Source organism: Panthera tigris, chromosome E1 (assembly GCF_018350195.1).
Source record: "Panthera tigris isolate Pti1 chromosome E1, P.tigris_Pti1_mat1.1, whole genome shotgun sequence".
Taxonomy (NCBI): domain Eukaryota; kingdom Metazoa; phylum Chordata; class Mammalia; order Carnivora; family Felidae; genus Panthera; species Panthera tigris.
This window is the reverse complement of record NC_056673.1, coordinates 42,904,612-42,924,948: the sequence shown is the minus strand read 5'-3', so window position 1 is coordinate 42,924,948 and position 20,337 is coordinate 42,904,612. Positions and strand designations below refer to the sequence as shown.

At 52.8% G+C, this 20,337-nt stretch overlaps 1 long non-coding RNA gene across 1 annotated transcript; it reads right to left on the bottom strand.

The window, feature by feature from the left end:
- Positions 1-811: 811 nt before the first annotated feature.
- LOC122233631 lies at positions 812-6,014 on the bottom strand. Its single transcript, XR_006211282.1, has 4 exons — positions 5,815-6,014; positions 2,721-2,852; positions 2,077-2,532; positions 812-1,012 (listed from the first exon to the last, which is right to left on the bottom strand). It is a non-coding gene; the product is annotated as an uncharacterized LOC122233631 (long non-coding RNA).
- Positions 6,015-20,337: the final 14,323 nt, after the last annotated feature.

Here is a 20,337-nt window from a genome sequence, read left to right as displayed (position 1 = left end):
TGTGGAAAGATTGGAACTCTGATTCACTGGTACTAGGCTGTAAACTGTGACAGCTGCTTTGGGACGTTGGCCATATCTACTGAAGCAGGACGTACCCAAAGTACTCTCTGACCCAGGAGCTCAGCCGCCGGGTATAACTCCAACAGAAACGAGTGCATGAGAGCACCGGGAGTCGTGCACAAGAATGTTCACAGCAGCTCTATTCATAATGGCCCCAAATTAATACATTCTGGTTAATACATTCTGGTTCATGCATATAATGTAATACTGTATAAAAGCGAGAATGAATACATTGAACTGTACAAATGTTGAGCCAAACACACAAGAAGTCTTTTTTTTTTTAATTTAAAAATATTTTTTAAACATTTTTATTTATTTTTGAGAGACAAAGTGTGAGCGGAGGAGGGGCAGACACACACACACACAATCCAAAGCAGGCTCCAGGCTCTGAGCTGTCAGCACACAGCCTGATGCAGGGCTCGAACCCATCAACTGCGAGATCATGACCTGAGCCAAAGTCGTACGCTTAACCGACTGAGCCACCCAGGTGCCCTGAAAAGAATGGTCTTTACGGTTCCACTTATATGGAGCTCAAAAGCAAACAAAACTAATCTGCTGTTACAACTGGAAGAGTGGTTGCCTGGCGGCAGGCGGGCGGGCGGGGGCGGGGGGGGGGGGTGGTTCCGGGGAGGGGTGGGTCGTGCCTGGCTGGAGGCCTGAGGCTGGCTACTGAGAGGCTCGAAACATTCTGGTTTTGACCTAGATGAAAAATTGTCATTTTTCACATGAGTGAAAATTAATTGATCTGTGTCCTTTTCATAGGTACGTTATACACCGAGAAAAAGTACTCAAAATTTTTTAAAGTAAAACATTTAAAGACAGCATTAAGGAAATGAAAGTCTGAGACGTGACGGTGCTCTTGATGGTGGAGTGCGAGTGGCAGGCGTTCAGGGGACTCAGCCTTCTAGAATCAAGTCCAAATGGCCACCTCTGGCTCCTCGGGTCCTGCGTCCTGTTATGGGGCAATTCAGCATGGCGGATGGAAGCACAGATTTGGGAATCTGATGAACCTGAATTTGAACCTGAGCTCTGCCACTGGCTGTGGGACTTGAGACCAGTTACCTAACCTCTCTGAACACCAGTTCCTTCGTCTACAAAAATCACTTTGGAGGGTGACGGGTTTGATCAGTGGAATGAAGTGGTCCAGCACGGGGCACACACAGTGGACAGGAGCCACATCCAGCTGCCTGCGCCTCCCCATGCAAGCCCTGCTGTCTCACACCAAGTGTCTGTGCCTGCTGTTCCCTCCCCTGGAATGCCCTTCCGCCTGGAGATCACGCTGCCCATCCTTCAATGCCCAGCTCAGACACCTCCTCCTGTGTGATGCTACCCCCCACATGAGATTAACCCTGCCCCCATCCCAGCCACAAGCATGTAGAGTTTATACAGTCTGCTGCATGGAAAAATGAACAGGTCTTGGAATGATTCTGGTTTCTCTGCTGGTTCCTTCTGCGTGCGCAGAAGAGTATTAGCCACACAGCCCTGCGTTGGGGACCTCATCTACCTCTCTGGCACCACGAGATGTGTTGTGGGTGAGTGGTTATCAGAATGACGTCAGCCTCAAAGGTTAGGGATGTCCCCAAGTCATCCCAGTTCCCGTTACCACCCTATATGGATAGGTCACCCATGACAGTGCCTCCAGCTCCCACTTAACCTCTTGCTGGCCTAACAGGTTCCCCAAGCCAGGCACTCTCTGTGTGAGGCAGTGACACTTAGTTTCAAACTATTAGGAGTTTTCAGCAGGGCACTGGGGACAGTGGGACAACTTGGTCAGGCGTGACTGCACATGTGACCACGTCCGCGGCTTCCTTGGTGGTTTAGTAAATCGGGACATATCTCTCGGCAAGACAAGCGCTACAGAACCCCATTTGAAACCCGCACAGCCGTCCAAGATGCGGCTCACGTGCGGCTTCACCCCACCGCCCTGCACCCCACGCTCTTCCCAAACCTGCGGGCACTCACGCGGTGACGCGGCTCTGCCCATTAGGGCCCTCAGCCGGGAACGCTGCGCCTCACCTTTCCAGCCCGTGGAGTGCGACCCAAAGGTACAGTTCCCACCAAGACCCATGCCGGTCAGGATAAGAGATGGAAAAGACGAGAATCCAGGTTCCCCTGGCTTCGAAGTGGAGACAGATCCCCACGGAAATTCACAGTACACGGTGGGGAGTGCCGTGGGGGCGGGGCACAGGGACCCGAGGGTGGTCAGAGGCACCGGTTCGGGGAGGAGAAACTGGGGAAGGCTTCCTGGAGGGAGGTTAATGTTTCCATTGCTGATCAGTCCACAGAATGTAAGTGCCACGAAGGCAGGGACCTCAGGCTCGTTCTCAGCTCTTCCCAATGCCTGAGTGTCTGTGAAAGAATCCGGCAAGGGCGGAACAACGTTGTGGGGGGTCGAGCAAGTCGGCCCCTCTGGAGGCATCCTGGGAGGGAGGTACTTTGTGACCCGAGGGCTGGAGGCAGGAACGGCAGGGCCTGGGAGGGAAAGTGATACAGCTGGGGTTGGGCCCGGTGAGGGGTGAGGCGGGCAGGGTGATCTCACACCCAGTATCCCCCCTCTTCTTCACAACAGCCCTAGAGGAAGGACCCCCTCCGTCCACGCTCGGATGCATCCACCCCCCCATTGCTTCCTTCCTTCCGTCACTGATACATTTAACACGTACCTATTGAGCGCCTGGCCTGTGCCAGGTGCCAGGGACGTAAGGCAAGCTGGACCGGCCAGGCGCCTCTCGCCAGCGGGTGTGAAAGAATGAACTCCAACACACGCACGAGGTGGCCTTGGATTAGGACAAATTCTGAAAGAGATGATAAACACGGTGACGCGACAGGGGGTGACGCGGCGTGACTGGGGGGGCTGGGCCGGACGTGTGCTCAAGGAAGGGCCCTCCGAGAAGGTGGCATCTGGGAAGTCACCAGCCACGGAAAGAGCAGGGTAGACCGCGCGCACAGCACACGTCCAGGTGCCGGCGGCGGGGACGATGCCTGGGGCATCAGAGAAGCGGAGGAAGGCGCTCAGAACCGGAATGTTCCATGGGGGTGAAACGGAGGCGTGGAAGGGATGAGGTAGAAGAGGAAGCCAGCAGCCAGATCGTGTAGATACCTGGATTCATTCTACAGTGAGATGTGGATGCATTAAAGGGGTTCAAGGAGGGGCGCCTCGGTGGCTCAGTTGTTAAGCATCTGACTTTGGCTCAGGTCATGATCTCACGGTTCGTGAGCCCAATTCCCACATCAGGTGAGCCCAAGCCCTGCTTCGGGTGAGCCCTGCTTCTCTCTCTCTCTCTCTCTCTCTCTCCCCCTTTCTCTCTGCCCCTCCTGGGATTCTCTATCTCTCTTTGCTCCCCCCTCAAAAAATAAACAAATAAAAATAAAAGGGTTTAAGGAGGAGATATTCTCATTGATGTATTTTAACAAGACCACAGGCTCAAGCTGGAGGCGGCAAAGGTGGGAGACTTTCATCGGCTTAAGATCCACATGGGAGGCAAAACTGTCAGAACCAAGGGCTAGGAGCCTCGGTTTCTCTTCCCAGCCTGTTTCTCCCCATCTTTCCCGTCTCAGAAAACGGGCATCACCACACACCCTACTGCTCCAGCCAGAAATGTCTAAGTCCTCTCTGTATCCTTTCTCTCCCTCTGCCTACGCCCAGCCAGTTCTGTCCATGTCCACACCAGGGAAAGGGAGCAGTTTCCAGGCAAGGCCAAGGTTAAGGCGCGCCCAGGGAAGCGGGCTTGTGGGATGGCCTCAGCAACTTCCCGCTTCTCTGGTGCAGGTGGGGAGAAAGCGGAGAGCTGGCTTCGGCCACGGTGAGGCTCCGCCACGCACACGTGACAAAGGGGGCAGGGAACAAGAGTCCGGATTGTTGCAAAAGAATAACCAAAATGGTAGACCGTGGACTCCAAGGTGTCAAGGAGAGGGGTGACAGCCAGTGAGGGAGCGGGAGGGCTCCTGGGGGTGGGGGCGGGGGGGGGTGGTTATAGAAGGGGCCTGGAAGGATAAGAGGTGTGGCCGGGGTGGAAATCCAGGAATGGCACTGTTAGCAACGAGGCAAGGTGTAGGGTATGACCTTGGGAGTGGGCAGCTGGGCAGAGCGGAGAAAGTGATGTCTGGGGGCGAGGAGGTCAGGGTGTGGACAGGGAGTCGTGTGAGTGCTGGAGTCACTGAGAAGGAGGCTGGGGTGGAAGGCCGGCGGTGAGCACCCCCAGAATGCAGGGGAGTGGCCGGGAGGTGGTGGACCCGGTGCTGGCAGGCAGGGGCAGGGGAGATCTAGCCGGTTGCGGTGTATTCAAATGAGCCCAGGGGTTGAAGGAAGAAGGGGGAGAAGGAATGGTTTGTAAGAGGCACAGGGGAAACCAGAAGGATGCCCTTCCCTGCCTCCCAGCCCCAAGGTGCCTCCTCTTGGAGGCTGCTGGAAAGTCTCCACCAGGGCCAGGAGGTGAGGGGACACCCTAGAACCCCAAGGTCCCCAGAAAGGGCTGCAAAGGGGTTACAGAGAGGCCTGAAGAGGGAGGTGAGCCTTGCCGACATGTGGCAGGCTTGCCCGCTGGCAGAGGTAGAAGACGAGCCAGCTGGGCAGCGAGGAGAGGGGAAGAAGAGGATGTGGAGACCGTGGGTTGTCATAGCAGAGGGCACTGTGGAGGGAGGAACGGTCCCAAGGAGGGTCAGAAGTTAACTAGCTGTTAACAGCGGTTAAAACTAGCTTTTCGGGAACTGCAGAACAATCTCTCCCTGCCCTGTCTCTCCTTCGGTCCCCTCCCAGCCAAGCCCGAGGCTGCACAGACCCAGGTGCGGGTACCTGAAGGCCCGAGGGAGGGCAGGCCCCCTGTCTCCTCACCCCTGCTGCTTTGCAGATAATCTCTGTGGGCACCAGAGAGGTCCTGCCTAACGGATGTCTTCAACCACGAGGAGGGCGGTGGGGAGCTTGGGGAACCAGATTAGCCACCAAGCCCCTCCTCGGTCTCCCTGCTGTGTTTGCTGTGCAGAAAGCAGGTGCCTCCCAGAGGGCCATGCCACCTTATCCGTGTGTGCAGGGTCGACCTGGTTAACACTGCTTCTGCCTTCCTCTCGACAGGCTCCCATGGCACTCCCGCCTGGGGAGGAAACTGAGAAGAAACTGGCCCTGTGTGATCCACCTTCTTGGCTGTAATCCTTACAGTGTCATGGAGGGAAGCTCTGGGGTTTCGGGTCAGAATCTGACGGATGGGAAGGTATCGGGCAATCTCAGAGGAAGCTCTGACCAACTCATTCTCCTCGCTGTCCTTTCCCCAGCACTCACCGGGCAGGAGTGGGGCTAGGCCCTGGGATACGGGGGGTGAGGCCCCATCCCCAGCCCCTGGGATTCCACAGACCAACAGGTGATCTGTGTGCCAGAGCTGGGTTTGGGGAACACAGGGTGTGGGGGCCTACGGGAGCCCCAAGGAGGTACCCCATCTGCTTGGAGGGTCAGAAGCCCCAGTATGTTCATGGGTTGGGCATCTCCATGAAGCCTGGGCCAAGGGCCTTTAAAAACCCCGGATTTGTCTTTCTGGTCACAAGGAGACTCAACCTGTGATGACCAGTAATGCTAACGATCCCCATAATCCCCTCCTGAACTTCAGCAATGCTCTAGGCAGGGGCACCGGCCCATTCTCTCAAGTCACCACCAACACTCCTGATGGATAGGCCCCATCATGGCACCCATTTCACAGAGGAGCGAGTGGTGCAGCCGGTCTGGCCTCACAGTAATAGACACACCATCCATCCATCCATCCATTTACTTACTCAGTGAATGTTCACTGAGCACCTACTGTCACTGTTAGAAGCACTGGAGATGTAGCAAACTACAACACAGATAAACTCCGGTGAGCTCCTGTCTTTGTGGAGTTCATACTCTACTGGGTAGAGTATAAAGGAAACACAGATTAGAGAGTGAGCGTGTTTCAACAAGCCAGATCGTTGGTCCCTTCTAACCCAGTGACCGTGGGAGCACTCTGCCCAGAAGAAGGGTGGGAGCAGCCTCCAGAGCCAAGCTCTCTCACTATTGTGAGCTCAGATGTGGGCGGGGGGGGGGGGCTCTGACCCTCTGAGCCCGTGGGGCCCTGATGGAGAAGCTCCCAGCACCCTGGCAGGTCCCCCTGGCTCATCCGTTCCTAAGTGCAGCCCCCCTCGCTGTCTGTAGTTGACATTGGCTGGCCACACGGACCTTGGCTGGGACTGCTGGCCAGACACCTCCACAAATATGGCGGAGTTTGTACCGTTTACATGGCAGCTCCTAGCGCCAAAGGTCACTGTCCCTGGAGAACTCGAAGGAAGCTGAAGTGTCCTTAAGACCTAGCCTTGGAAGTCCTATCACAATAACTTCTGCCGTCCCCTATTGTCACCGGCCTCTCTAAGGTTGGCTCGGCTTCGAGGAGAGAAGACGTAGGCCCCATTTCTTGACGGGCACGGTGCCAAAGAATTTGTGGGTACGTTTTCAAACTGCCACACAAAGCCGGGAGTGGTGGCCCCAGATGCACTTGGGAGGTCTGAAGGCAGAGTCTACACATTAGGCCATAGGACTTCACGGGATGCCAGGCTGCCAAGAAAGAGAGGGCAGGGTCTTCACCAAGGCAGTGGATCTGGGCATGGAGAGGGGACAGAGAAGACAGTCATGAGGGGAAAGTTCTATCCTGTCCCTCACGGGCATCCCAGCCTGGATCCACACAGAGGATCGGGGACCGCTGGGCTGGATGGGTGGTTCTGAGAGGTGGGGGTGTGCATGCTCAGGGAACCCCTTCTGGATGTGTGTGGGGGGGTGCTGAATCAGGACGTAGCACTGGGGACCAGGGAGGAGGAGCCCTCAGTGGGTAGGTCACAAGTCAAACTCCTCAGGGTTTTCAAAAGAAGCCGGTGAGGGAGCATGAGGGATGTCAGATCCCACTGCCCGGAGTGTAGCCACCACAGTGAAATCTGGGAAGTGAAACTTTTTCAGATTTCTCATTTGTTGTTTGAGGTCGGCTTTCAGCGCCCCCCCCCCCCAACCCCCGTTCGGAGCTGCAGACCGAGGCCAGGGGCCCAAACCACCCAGAAACTTGCCTGGGGGCTGTGGGAGAGGGCGGGCTGCTGGCTCCCAGGTGACCCCTCCTTGGGGATTCCCAGTGAGAAGGTGGTGATCTCATGCGGCCTTCTCCTTTAACACCATGGGGCCTGCGGCCGGGAGGGGGCAGGGCAGGGACTCTGGCCCGGGAGTCAGTCTGGGTTTTGGTGGCAGCTCCTCCGGGAGAGATCTGTGTGACCTTCAGAAGTCACTTCCCTCTCGAGTGCTCCGTTTCCTCATCCATCAAATGTCAAGTCAGTTGATCTTTAAAGGCGCTCCCCTCCACTGACATCACCAGCTGACCGCCCTCTCGAGAGAAATCATTCACCCCAAACCCCTTCTCTTAGCGCCCACCCAGAGCCCGCCGGCTAGACAAACACACAAAGTGTTCCTAAAGATTAAGGCTCCGATTCAGCCCAGATCCCCCTTGGTCTCAGGTGGAGCCTCTCGGCGGCCGCACCTGATCCCTCCCACCTCACCCCATTCCCAGGGAGGCTGGGGACAGTGTGGATGGCTCGGGGCTGTCAGCCCCACCGTGGGAACCACCATGTACAACGACCCTCCTTCCCAGGGATCAAGAGCATCTCTCCGAGCCCTTGTCCCCCAACACCCCATCCAGGCACCCACCAGGCGGGACACTGAGGGCGAGAGTGAGAGGGAAGAGATGGAAAAGTCTGAGGCTCGAGTGCCCACCCAGCCTGTCCTTGGCCAGGACGTCTGCTTGGGGCTTGTCGCAAAGCTTATTCATCGTCCAGGGTCATTCACACTTAATATTCGTCTTCTTGGCCAGCCTGGAAGCTCCATGAGGGTAGGGGCTAGTTCTGGTTCACTGCTTTATCCTCAAGGCTTGGAACCGTGACTCGCATATAAAAGTTGTCCAATAAATAATTGTTAAGTGAATGAATGCATGAATGAATGAATGAATGAATGCTTTTAAAGTGCCTTTAGGGGTGCCTGGGTGGCTCAGTCAGTTGAGCGTCCGACTCCGGCTCGGGTCATGATCTCCTGGTTTGTGAGTTCAAGCCCCGCGTCGGGTTCTGTGCCCACAGCTCGGAGCCTGGAGCCCGCTTCGGATTCTGTGACTCCCTCTCTCTCTGTCCCTGCCCCGCTGACACTCTGTCTCTCTCTCTCTCTCAAAAAGTAAATAAACATTTTTAAAAAAAATTTTAAGTGCCTTCAAACTACTGGGGAAAGATCAGGCAGATAGAAATACTGTGATAAAAAGCTTTTCACGTCACTCAACATTTATTATTAATACACCAGCTAATGTACACCGGGAACTATCTCTGTGCCAGGCTAGAGCTGTCAGATTAGCAAGTAAAGACACAAGATACCCCGTTAAATTGCAGGTAAACAACGAACAGTTTTTTTAGTGTAAGTATGTCCCACGCAATATGGGTGTTTTGCATTTTATTCTCTAATTGTCACGCCAACGCTCTGGGAGGAGTATTATTATTCTGCCCTTTTACAGATGAGGGAACTGAGGCACAAGAGAGCTAGGTAACCTGTCCGACGTCACACCACTGCGGTGTGGCCAAATCAAGGCTAGATCCTGAGGGGTTGGAGCCTCCGGTCAGCCCGCTCGCTCACCACCATGGTCTCCAGTCTCCCAGCAAGTATCCATAAGTGGTAGGCACTGGCCCGGGCTCTGGGACCCAACGGGGAAAGAAAGGTCCGCTTTGGCTGGGGTGGACAAGAAAAGCTTCCCAGAGGAGGGACAGGCGAGGAGGTGGGACACAGGGGAGGCAGAGTCTTGTGGGAGGCAGGTCAGGGAGAGAGAGCAACTCAGACATATACCCACCAGCCCATTGGCAGCTGTGACCCCCCCCCCCCACTCTGAGCCTTGACTCTGCTGGGAAAAAGAGGCACAACACAGACCCACAGTCTCTTACCTAGACTCCTGGGAGCCAGATGGGTTTTCAAATTCAGAATTTTTCAGACTTTAGAAAGGAGATTCTAAAATATGCATCAATTGTATATGATACAGCACCTCCCCGGGAACCTAGGACAGACTCTCGTGTACTCAAGATAGGTACATTTCTGCAGCAAAATGTATAAGCGTCCATATTTCAGCAGGATAAAGACTGCAACTCCTTCTCTTTGCAGTTCAAGTCAGGTTTTGCCGTCCTGTAAATTTGGCTGCCGGGCATTTGGAGATTCTTGAATTGGGGACAAGGAAGCATACACCCATCCTCTCTAAGGCCGGTCGTGGGTCCCCCTCCGCAGAAAAGGCGCTTGTCCCCAGGCTTCCCTGCCCTCCTTCCCAGCCGCCTACGGGGGACCTGGGAGGAGACCGGGTGGCTGGCGCGGAGGCGGCTAAGGAGTTTCCAAATAGGAAAACCAGCGGCTGCGGGCCCAGGACGAGGCCGGGCGTTCCCGGGCTGCCTGAGCCGTGAGTCACCGGGTCGGCAGCAGGCAGCGCGCAGGAATGCGGCGGGGCGATCGCCCGGCCGGGGGTGGGCGGCGGGCAGGCGAGGCGAGGGCACCGCCGTGCGCCAGAGTCGCGGGTGACTAAGCAAGACCCACCCCGCCGACCCCCACCATCTGGCGCTGCCCTGCGCGCCCCCTTGTCCCGGCCCCGCGCCTCCGCGGCCAACGCTCCCCCTGGGAGGCCCCCACCCCCACCCCGCCCCTGCTCAGGGGCCTCCGAAGAGGATGTGGGAAGAAACAGTCCTTCCATGTCTATTTGTAGACCATCCTTTTCGTTTTTAATTATTTTTTTCAAATGTGTAGTGTCTTCATACACCTCAAAAAGGTAGACACAAGGGTCTCGAAGAGGTATTTGTAGCAACCGTCTTCACAGTATCCAAAAGGTGAAGGCACAGGTGTCCACGGAGGGCTGAATGGACAAACCAAATGCGGTATATGCACGCGATGGAATATCATTCAGCCTTAAAAAGGAAGCGAATTCTGACACGTGCTGCAGGATGGATGGGCCTTAGGACGTTATGCTACGTGAAAGCAGTCAGCGACAAAGAGGCAAGCCCTGCGTGATTCCACTTGTAGAAAGTGGCAAGAGTGGGGGCACCTGGGTGGCTGCGCTGGTGGAGCATCTGACTTGGGCCCAGGTCATGATCTCGCGGTTCATGGGTTCGAGCCCCGCATGGGGCTTTCTGCTGTCAGCACAGAGCCGGCTTCGGATCCTCTGTCCTCCCCTCACTGCCTCTCTCTCTCTCTCTCTGTCTGTCTCTCTCTTTCTCAAAACTAAATAAAACCTTAAAAAAGAATTTAGAAAAAAAAGAAGTGGCAAGAAGGGGTGGGGAATGGAGAGTGGGTGTTTAACGGGCACAGAGTTTCTATTTGGAAAGACGGACAGTGGGGATGGCCGTACAGCCGTGGGAATGGACCGAATGCCTCTGAGCTGGGCGCTTCCAAATTGGTAAGGTGGTAAAGCCTAGGTTACGTGCGTTTTACCACGGTGAGTTCAGAAAAGAAGAAAAATGTAAAGGTACAAACGTCAGTCTTCCACTCCCGTCCAACAGCCCTGCGGCTCCGTCACCCAACACTCCAATGTCACCGCCAGCTCTTCCGTCTCCTCCCCGACAGAGGCTATGAGACGCGGGCAATTCCACGCGGCGTGTCTGTGTGGAAATGTGGAAATACAAATGTGAATACGACCTCTTCTATGCACCCCTTTTCTTTTTCAAAAGGCGTCGACAGCAGCATACTCGCACCTTGCTTTTTCCACTTACCGACCGACACATCTTGGAGACCTTTCTCTACGGATGCTTAAAGAGCTTCCTCGTTTTGTGCTTTTAAAAATAGCTTCACTGTGCTCGCTTTGGGAGCGCACATACGAAAAACAGCTTTCCTGATAGATTTTGCACGAAATTCATCCGTTGTTAGGGCACGGTGCGATGATTTTCAGAAAACTTACAGGCTTGTGCAGCCTTGAGCACAATGGGTTTTAGAACACTTCCATCATCCGTAAAGCTCCTGGGGTCTTTTGGAGTTTAATCCCCCACCCCCACCCCCACCCCACCCCGCTAACGACCGAGCTGCTTCCTGTCTCGAGGGCTGGCCTTCCCTGGAAATTTCTCCTGACTGGATCATACAACATGTGGTCGTTTGTGTCTGGTTTCTTTCACTGGGCCTCGGGTCTTTGAGGTTTGTCCGTGTTGCAGCGGGTTTCATGCGCTTGCTCCTGAGTAGTATTCCATTGCGTGGGCATTTCACATTGTGTTTGTCCATTCACAAATTGATGGCTCGTCGGACGTTCACAGGGGTTTCTAGTGTGCATAATGCTGCTATGAGCATTCGTGGACAGGCCTTTGGGGTGCCCACGTTTTTAATCCTCTCGGGCAGACCCCTGGGAGAATGGTTGGCTCATGTGGTTGGGATGGGTTTAGCTTTTTAAGAAACTGTGAAGCTTGGGGCGCCTGGGTGGCGTAGTCGGTTAAGCGTCCGACTTCAGCCAGGTCACGATCTCGTGGTCCGTGAGTTCGAGCCCCGCATCAGGCTCTGGGCTGATGGCTCAGAGCCTGGAGCCTGTTTCCGATTCTGTGTCTCCCTCTCTCTCTGCCCCTCCCCTGTTCATGCTCTGTCTCTCTCTGTCCCAAAAATAAATAAAAAACGTTGAAAAAAAAAATTAAAAAAAAAGAAACTGTGAAGCTTTTTTTTCCGAAGCAGGGGCACTATTTTACATTCTCCCCAGCAATGCGTGAGCATGCCTGAACACTTGTTACGATCTTTTTTAATTCCAGCCCTGCCAGAGGGTGTGAAGGGGTATCTTGTGTGGTTTTAATTTGCATTTCCCTTACGGTAAACGACATGGAGCATTTCCATGTGCTTATGGACCATTCATATACCTTCTCTGATAAAATGTCTATTCAAAATTGTATCCGTTTTTAAATTTAGTTCTCCTCTTATCATGGGCTTACGAGACTTCATTCTTTTTTGTAGCTCTGTAGCGATCCGTTGTGTGGGTGGGCCATGATGTGTTTGTGTCTTATTGAAATCTCTTTAAAATTTTTCATTTTGGGGCGCCTGGGTGGCTCAGTCAGTTAAGCGTCCAACTTCAGCTCAGGTCATGATCTCACAGTTCGCGGGTTCGAGCCCCACTTCGGGCTCTGTGCTGACAGCTCCGAGCCTGGAGCCTGCTTCCGATTTTGCGTCTCCCTCTCTCTCTGCCCCTCCCCTGCTTGTGCTCTGTTGCTCTCTGTCTCTCAAAAATAAATAAACATTAAAATTTTTAAAAATCTTCTATTTATATATAATTCTATAGTGGGCATAATATATTAGTGTAATAGTATGTGTTCCTCAGTAAATAAACACATGTGGGGGGAAATTTTCTCAAATTATTTTCCTGAGAGGGGATCAGAAAAGCTTGGTGACCACTGGTTCGAGCCTTTATCCTCCTCCTGGCCAGCCTCACCCCATCCTTCAGGCCTGTTCCAGCCATCCTGAGCTTTGTAGAAACCCTGTTGAAAGCCTGATCTTCTGGCAGCTGGGGGGCCCCAAAGAACCTGATCATTGTCCCCTAATTGATGGGGAATCTGAGGCTCAGAGGCATTTTGTTCCCCCCACCCCCGCCCCCCGGGGCATTTTGGCACAGTGTGACTTTCCAGGGCCCTATGGCAGGACGCCTCTCTTAATTTGGGGAGCTCCAGGCTGGATGATTTGATGTTCCCTTGGGCATTCCCTGAGCCCAGCAGGGCCAGAAGAGCTCAAAGTCCAGGAGCTTGGTTTGGGGTTCGTGCTGCCCTCGGCCCCCGCACTCTGTCCATGGCGTCATGCTAAGCTCAGAGCTCCAAGGGACAAGACTCTGCTGGTCCTTTCCTCTCTCCTTGGTTGGTTCTTTCCTCTTCCTCATCTCCACTATCGTCATTGTCACCATTTACTGTAGATGTACCGTGTGCCTGGATAAAACATGCAGAGCCCCATTTAATCCTCCCATCATACTTGTGAGGCCGAGCTTAGTCGTTCCATTTTGCCCAAGAGGAAACAGAAGCTTGGGAAGGTTATGCGTCTGGTCCTTAAGGGATAGAGGCAAAATTCAAACACAGGTTGACTAACTCCAAAGCTCACACCTTTGACTGGTCCTTGGCCCTACTGGAGGGGCTTCGGCTAATCTTCCTCTGGTTCTTGGCAGACATCTCGGAGATATCTCTGAGTGATAAAATGGGGGCAGTGTCAGGGGAGGAAATGGGGGGTGAGAATTGAGGGTAACCCCCTTGCCCTGAGCCAGGGCAACTCCAGAACAAGTACTATTGCGGGCAGGACAGGGGTAAGGCAGGAAATGGACGCTGGAGAGCCGGAGGGACCCAGAGAGTGGACACCTCTGCCCTTTACCTACCCCACCTCGGGCTCAGCCCCCCGGGTGGGAGAGAGGAAATTAAGCCCAGAGTAAGGGAAGATGTCAAAGGTACTCAGGCTTTCAGTACTTCGGAAGGACAAAGCTAAGCTCTGTCATCACATTTGGTGCTTTCACTCTCCCTGTTTCTCAGTGAGCATGTCTTTTTTTAAATGTTTATTTATTTTTGAGGGAGAGAGTGAGAGCGAGCAGGGTAGGGGCAGAGAGAAAGGGAGACAGAGGATCCAAAGCAGGCTCTGCACTGACAGTGGAGAGCCTGATGCGGGGCTTGAACTCATGAACCGTGAGATCGTGACCTGAGCTGAAGTCAGACACTTAACTGACTGAGTTATCCAGGCACCCCTCTCGGTGAACATTTCTTTTTTTTCTTTTTAAGTTTATTTATTTATTTATTTTGAGAGAGAGAGATAGAGTATGAGCAGGGGAGGGGTAGGCAGAGAGGGAGAGAGAGAATCCCAAGCAGATTCTGCACTGTCAACACAGAGCCCGGTGTGGGGCTTGAACCCTCAGACCGTGAGATCATGACCTGAGCTGAAACTAAGAGTTGGATGCTTAACCAACCAAGCCACCCAGGTGCCCCGTGAACATTTCTATTGGAAAGCTCCAGCCTTGTCTGTGCTGAACCAGCGGAGGAGGGAACTGTGGGCACCCAGGGGGATGGGGAGGAACAGAGGGTCCAGACACTCTGGCAGACAGTACCAGTTCTCAGGAGCTCAGATCTGATGACCCCCCATCCTCCAGAACCATGCATGAATGCCTCCCATATTCAATCCATACCCCTTGATCCGGCATTCACGGCCTTTCCTCATACGGTTTCAGACTTTGCTACTCTCTGTGCTTATCTCTAGGTTTTTGCTCACATTGTTCCCTCTGCCCAGAATATTCTTTCCTCCCCATCTCCCCAGATCTACTGTTCAAACTGCAGTCATCCTTCAAGGCCCAGCCCAGATGCTTCCTCCTCCATGAAGCCTTCCTTGATCCCCTTAACTGGAAATGACATCTCCCTCTTCTGAACTCCCACAGTCTTTGGTTCATACCTTTCTGAGGGCGCGTTTCATTGTCCCACCAGCAGTAGGCACTGACCCTTACTCCACCCAGCTTTCATCGCCCTTCTGATCGTAATAGCCCAATCTTCCCCCACCTTCGGTCATGTGATCCAGAAGAAGCTGACCGCACCCCAGGATCCAGAGAGGGATCCGGTCGAAGCATCACATCTTCTCTTCGGCTACTCCCACCCCCACCCCCACCCCCATCTCCAACCACTACAGAGATTCATTCAGGGTTGGGCCTGTGACCCAGAGTCAGTTAAATCAGGGCTTTCCTGGTATGACCAGGAGATGGGCCCATTCTTTGGGGTGAGACTGATAAGCACAGAATATATAGTCCCAGGAGTACGAGCTTCAAGAGCAAAGCTAAAACAAAGAAAAGCAAAGCCAGGCAGATGGCATACAAGGATTGGGATTCAGCCAAGCCTGAAGCTGGAATTTTTTCAGACGTGGGGACGAAATATTCCTTTTTTGAGATTGGTTCACTGTAGATAAGTCAAGCATCGACTTAAGGTAGCAGTTAACTTCGGGGACCAACAAAAGGAGAAAAGAAAAGCTCTCAGCCTTGATAAACGTCCTTAGAATTTTGCAGTCAGAAAATCTAGAGTCACTGTTAATTTTGGTATACACACATCGACACATCGTTTCAGAGAATAACGTTTTGAATCTGAGTTACTTTCGGAGGTGAGACACAACCTTTTCTCTCTAGACGTCCAGCTGCTTGTAACCGAGAATCCCTGACGGATATACTCCCCTGTGTTGTGTTTTTCTGTAGCTAATGTCCTACTTGAGCCTACAGAATGGAAGCTCTTAGAAAGCAGGGACCACAACCTCTTGCCTTTGTGCTCCCCCACCACCACGCACGCACAGGGCCAGCCTGTGTGTCTGGATCCGAGAACTGTGAACGCTCTCGCTGTCCTGGCCCAGGCAGGGGCCAGCCCAGGGTCCTGAGACTCTCACCTTCTCCCCAGGCCTGACCTGGCTATATATAGCCCTACCCTGGGCTTCCTGCTGGCCACACCCAGCCAGTGGCTCCAGAATGAGCAGAGGCCAGAAAGCTCTGATTTGCCCAGATTGCAAAAGCTCTGTGTCCACATGGATACATCTAAGACACAACGTGTGGCTCAGAGAGACTTCCAGGCACCCTGGCCAGCATCTGGACAGCAGCCAGCGGCATCTGGACCTCAGCTTTTGGAAGCCGTGTTGGGGGTGGAGACTGAGGGGCTGTGCCAAAAAACAAACGGCTTGGGAAACCAGCAACAGGGGGTGCCTGATCTCGGGAGAAGGAGGCACCAGAACAAGAGTCCAGGCTCAGGGGGTCCCTACTGCCCAGGGGCTCAGGGAGATCTTCAGTATCCTCCCATCTGTTTCTGACAACTTGGCTCGGGACAGTCGCCACAGTCCCATTCTTAGTCTGGGATTCTTGAAACAAAGTGTCCGAGGGACTCTATGTTGTCCATAGCCAACCGGGTGCAACAGGGATGCATTTGGTGTCCTGTTCTCGTGTTATCAGTCAAGAGAGGCCCTAGTAAGCTGCAGTAACAAATCAGCCTCCAAATCTCAGGGCTGTAACACAACAGAGGTGTGGGTCTCATTCACACAAAGCTCCTGCAGGTTGGACAGCTCCCCAGGTCAGCTGTCCTCTGCACAGTAGCCGGCTGATCCAGACGGCTTCCTTCTGGTGGCTCCTCCCTTTCCAGCCATGGCCTCTGTAGTCACCACTAATGGGAAAGAGCAAACCGGAAGGTCGGGTACCAGCACTTAAATGCTTTGGTCCAGAAATGACCTGTGTCCCTTCCATTCACAGCCCACCGATCAGAGTTAGTCACTCGGCCCCAGCCCGACTGCAAGGAAGGCTGGGAAGCGTGGAGAAGCACATGGCTATCCAGTGAGTGTCGAGTGCCTCTGTCGCACCGGGTGTCCCAGGGAATAGGGACACAGAGGCACAGAGGGATTAGCAGACTTTGAAGTTGGCTATCCCGGTTCGAACACAACCTCCTCCAATCATTGGCCATGTGACCTTGGGAATGTTCATTTCTCTGAGCCCTGCTTTTTTCATCTGCAAAACAGGGATAAAATGAAAGTCCCTACCTCATTAGGTGGTTGAGAAGATTAATCGGATAGTGCTCATAAAAAGTACTTAGCAATGCCTGACACATGGTAAGTGCTAACAAACACACACTATTTAATGAGTCTCACTTTGCTTAGGAAAAGTCGAAGAGGCCGAACCTATGATCGAAAAATCTAGCCGAGACAGCAAGAATGCAAGAGACACCAGGCCCGCGGCTGGCCATGCCCTCTCAGCTGAGGCCAGAGAGCCCTGGTCTCCTTCCCTCCCCTCTAGAAGGGTCTGTAAGGACCCGCAGTGTGTGAGAATGCTGCCTGTCTCCCAAGGCACATGTATCCGACGCCTTGGTGTTAGTTGTGGGGAGAAAGCCTTGGTCCTCAGTTGAGAGAGTTCCAAACATTGTGAACAGATGGGAAAAGGGGGTTCTGCCCCCCAAACATTGCTCCTGCTCCTGTTTATGGCAAACAGGACACCCAGACAATGGAAGACCTCAGTGTGGGTATTAAGATCCCCGAAAAGCTTCTTGGAAGAGGCCAGATTTAAGCAAGTGTCTAGAAGGAGGGGGAACTGGGGAGGGAGCGGTGGCTGAGTGAGGTGGAAAGCAACTTCAGAGACAGAGGAAAACCAGGAGACGCCCAGGGTGGGGATGGGGTCTATCACCTCCAAACAGCCCTCTACAGTTTACAGGGCAAGCTCACAGGACTGGTTAAAATTCAGCAGGGCTCAGTGGCAGGGACGGAGAAATCCAAACCCTTCTTTCTAGTTAGTGTCACTTGTCGTTGGCAACCAGCTGCTGAGCCAGGGGGCACATTTTCCAGGCTCCCTGGCATCTAACTGTGGCCCCCTGACAGGTCCTTGCCAATGGAACACGAGCAAAGGTAAAGCACGTCGCCTCTGTACCAAGGCCTTTGCCGAGAGGTTATGCTTTCCATGGGGTTTCTTTCCCCTCCCACCGGATGGGCACGAGGATGATAGACCAACGGATGATAGATCCTCAAAACGCAAAAGGCCTGATCTCTAAATCACTGCATTGGACGGGAAAGCCGCCTGCAATCCAGGATCAGCTGCCGTGAACCGGTATGCGAGAGAGAAACACAACGCATCTGTGGGATTTATTGTTATAGCAACTAGCGTCGTCTTTTTTTTTTTTTTAAGAACTTTTTTGAAGTTTGTTTATTTTGAGAGAGAGAGAGAAAGCATGCGTGGGGGGCAGGGCAGAGAGAGAGGGAGAGAGAGAATCCCAAGCAGGCTCCGCACTGTCAGCGCAGAGCCCGACTCGAGGCTCGAACTCACAAAACTGTGAGATCATGACCCGAGCTGAAGTCACAAGCTTAACCAAGTGAGCCACTCAGGTGCCTGTAGTTAGCATTGTCCTCAAGCACGGTAGGTAGGTACACCTTTCCTTGAAGGGGCGTGGGGGGCATCGTGGGGAGTACAGAGGGGTGACGGCCCCCCTTTGCGTGCCCACTGCCCCCCACATTCCTTCTGCCTAGCAACGGGGCAGCCCCTGTGCCTTCCCCCCTCCCTCCCCTCGCACACCCTTCCTGATGGAATATGGACAGAATCCAGGATGGGTGGAGTCTTGGTTTGTCCTTTCCTGCTTCTTGAGAATCTTTCCTTAGAGCATGATGTGGAGGTTTTGGCCCTTGCAAGAGGCGTGGGCAGTTGGTTCCCTGGGTGGGGTGATGTGAAGGAATGGGGCCAGGGAACCCCCGGGGGGGGGTGACAGTAGGTGGGGGGCGAGCTGAAGGCCAGCCCAGGAGCGTGGCTGTGATCTTCTGAACCGAGTAATCCCAGGTGTTTCTGCCTCCCTCTCCTCCCTGCAGGCTGGGTAAGGACCAGAGGCCATGGTGGCTTCTCATAGAGAGGGCAGAATGTGCTACTGAGGCTGGCTTATCTGTCCACAGGGGGCCGCGCTCCTCCCAGGCCAGGGTGATAGCCACCCCCCCACCCCTCTGCGGAGCTGGGTGGATAAGGCAGCTTAGCAGCTCGGAAGGTTGGGGAGGGAGGCACAGGAGCCCTTTCCTGAGGCCCCAGTTTTGGCACTGGCCTGCTCTTCCTCTCCTAGGAGGGCTGTTGAGGAAGGACTTCCCTTCTTAGGAACAGGACAGAGAAAGGAAGCCAGTCTTCCGCGCCGTGTTGTGTATCCGACCCACTCCCACACGTGCCTCGAGTTTCCCACCCTCTCAGATCCTCCGCAGTTGCCTGCAAACAAGTGACACCTCCCCCGGTCACTTCCCCACACCTAGGGCCTCCTGAAGGTCTGTCCCTCCCGTCGCTGTTCTGGCTTTCGGCTCTGTTGCCGACGCTAGAAAATGAAATTTGAAAAACTTTCCTTTACAACAGCATTAAACACACACACACACACACACACACACGAAATACTTTGGAGTAAGTTCCACAAAAGATGCCTAAGGCCTGTGCGCCGAGGACTACAAAATATTGCTGAAAGAAATTCGAAATTCAAGAAGACCTAGAGAAATGGAGACATCCGTTCATGGTTCATGGATTGGCAAGGGCTCACTGTTGAGTATCAATATTGGGATGTCTGTTCTCTTCAAAATGATCTTTAGAGGCAACCCAATTTCAAGCACAATTCCAGCAGATTCTTTTGTAGAGGTTGACATGTTGACCTGAAAACTTTTTCAAAAAATTTTTTAATTTTTTAATTTTTTTTTTTTGAAAGAGAGAGCACAAGCAGAGGAGGGACAGAGAGGCACAGAATCTGAAGCAGGCTCCAGACTCTGAGCTGTCAGCACAGAACCCAATGCGGGGCCTGAACCCATGAACTGTGAAATCATGACCTGAGCCAAAGTCAGGCACCCAGGTGCCCCAGACCTGAAATTTTTTATGGAAACGCAAAGGACCTGTAATATTCAAAGCTTCTTCAAAAATAACGAAATGAAAGAGTTTACCTTACCTGACTTCCTGATTTAGTATAAGACTAGAGAAACTGAGGCATTGCAGCACGATCACGGTGACAAACAAATAGATCCATGGAATAGAAGATAGAACCCGGAAACAGGCCAACACTTAAACAGTCATTTGATTTTGTTATACAATCACCAAAGCATTTCAATGGAAAGGGGAAGGTTTTTCTTTTCTCTCTCTCTTTTTTTAAATTTTTTAATGTTTGTTCATTTTTTAGAGAGACAGAGTGTGAGTGGAAGAGGGGCAGAGAGAGGGGGAGACACAGAATCCGAGGCAGGGTCCAGGCTCTGAGCTGTCAGCACGGACCCCAACGCAGGGCTGGAACTCATGAACTGCAAGATTATGACCTGAGCTGAAGTCGGCCACTTAACCAACTGAGCCACCCAGGCGCCCCGAAAGTTTTTTCAACAAACGATGCTAGAACCGGCTATCCACATGGAAAAAAAAAGAAACTTCAACTCCTCCTTCACACCATTCACAAAAACTGATTTTAAATGAATGATCGACCTCAATCAGAAGCAGCTAAAATCATAAAACTTCTAGAAGAAAATGTAGGAGAATATCTTTGAGACTTAACGGTAGACAAAGGTATCTTAAAATGGAACACAGAAAACAACTATTTTTAAAAGATTGAGAAATTATACTTCATCAAAATAAAAAATACACCATTAAGAAAATGACAGCAAGCCTCAGACTGGAAGAAAATATTTGCAAAATATATCTGACAGAGGACATGTACACAGAATATATAAAGAACCCCTGCCACTCCCTGATAAAAAGATAGAGAACACAATTTTTAAAATAAACAAAAGATTTGAATAAAAACTTCACAAAGGGAACTATTCAGATGGCCAAGAAGCATAAGAAAAAA